At 37.8% G+C, this 1,969-nt stretch overlaps 1 protein-coding gene across 1 annotated transcript in view; it reads left to right on the top strand.

Annotated features, from left to right (window-relative positions):
* Nucleotides 1–1,969, top strand: part of LOC111340954 (uncharacterized) — a 198,673-nt gene that overhangs the window by 63,003 nt on the left and 133,701 nt on the right. The window lies entirely within an intron of this gene.

Raw genomic sequence — 1,969 nt, 5'->3', positions numbered from 1 at the left:
GTATTTCATGGACAAAAAGGCAGCTGATGAAAGGGACTTTTCCCGTCTCGTAGATAAAGATTTAGCCAATGGTATTTGAGGCGCCCTTTATTCAGCTTAGTGTTATTCTCTTGTCTAACCCAATATAATTTCAACATCGAGTACAATTTCTTTTAATAGAGATAATAGCTCTAATCTTCTCAACAATTTAAGAGACGGATTCTAGAAAGCAGAATTCTTAGTTCGCAATTCAGAGATAACTTTTCTTGTAATCAGTTGTCATCCTTTCGCGCTAACAGAAGCTGATTTCTTGGTAGTCAATTCTGTAATCAGTCAAAACTGTCAATTTTCACTTAAGGGAGTTGTGCTAACTTATCATTATCGAACTGTTCGTGATTTATTGTCTGCTCGTTGTGAATTAACAAACGTTTCATGCATAATATGTCAGGTTTATCTGCCCAAGGCGATAATAAGGTTTAGTCACAGCTACTGATGCATCACCGATGCTGGGAAAGTTTCTGTCTGCATTTCATATCTTTAGTCAATTTACCAACATAAGTGACCAAGATAGAATTTCTCCTTGCGATATCATTATAATATCAAGCAGACAAGCGGCGAGAATAAAGAAACATATAAAGAAGGAGATGATCAGTTGATCCAATACCAAATTCTCAGAACTAACATCATAAGAATTGTATAGCAGACAGTAAGGAGAATTTCTAACGAGCATCCGAGCCTGAAAGGGTTAGTACACTCGAGCTCTTTTTAATACTCTGCTTCTACGTTTTATAAACAATAGCTTCCATTTGGCGCGAAAATATGCACAGATATTCCTGTCCGCGGAAATGATCTGTTCCGAGATGCAAACAGTTTTCCGAGAGCGAAGCTCACGGAAAATCTTGAGCTCCGAGGAACAGAAAATGTCCATGGACAAATATACTGGCGTATTTTCGCGCTAAATAGAAGCTATTGTGTTAATTATTCTTCAAACATTTTTCAACAGGAAAATTGTTTAGGTACACCTCAGTACCGTTACCGTGGGATCTTAGCTTTTCAGTGTTCTTTGATACGATTTAAAGAACGCAGAAACGTTTTCCTTTCTGTAACAGCTACACAACATTTGGAATTAAAACTTAACCGCAAAGTTTTCCGTATATCGCAAGTCTAAAATCTTGCTAATGATTCAAGCGAAGCGCAGTCCTCGCTGAAAAAAACTTTAAAATCTATATAGAGTGCTTTGATGTGGTACTTCTCGTATGGATCATGTTTTTAGTATTACTTAAATGGGTTTGACTGAATACAATATTTAAAACTTTCAAGAGAGGTGTGTTAAAAATGAATCCAATATCTAACGGTCAATTTTTGTCTAATTATTATCTCTGGGTTGGTTGTATTTGTTTTAATCTCTTTCGACTTTGCACCAAGATACAACAACTCTTTAAAACCAATTATGTGAATGCTGTCCGGTTGCTTTCTAACATAAAAATATAATATAATAAAACACGTTAATTGAGGCTCCTCCATAGGGGCTTTTCAGCCCCAATGTAGTTTTAACTAAGTGCTTAAAAATCCCCGCTGGCAGGAGGTGACCAGTGAACTATTTACAGAGCGCAGCCGAGGAGTTGAACTAGGGGCAACTGAGAACAAATCCAGTGAGTGGCAGGGTGGAGGACTTCAACCTGGGCCACCGGATTTCAAGTCCAGCACCCCAACCACCTGGCCACGCCACCTCCAACTTGAAATTCGGAGTTTAACTTCCATGAGTGACCAAGACAGAATTTACCCTTACAGTATCAATACAAAACCAAGCAGAAAAGTAATTAGAATAGTAAAAAATATCAATTCGGGGATAATTAGTTGATGAAATACCAAATTCTCCAAACTCACATCATAAGAATTGTATGGTAGACAGTAAAGAGAATTACTTATGAGATCTGGGAATGAAGGGTTATGCCTCCCCAAGGGTGCTTATGTTGGTAAACCTGTGGGT

Source organism: Stylophora pistillata, chromosome 5, assembly GCF_964205215.1.
Source record: "Stylophora pistillata chromosome 5, jaStyPist1.2, whole genome shotgun sequence".
NCBI lineage: Eukaryota > Metazoa > Cnidaria > Anthozoa > Scleractinia > Pocilloporidae > Stylophora > Stylophora pistillata.
Note: the sequence above shows the minus strand (reverse complement) of the source record. Positions and strands in the feature narration are given on the sequence as shown.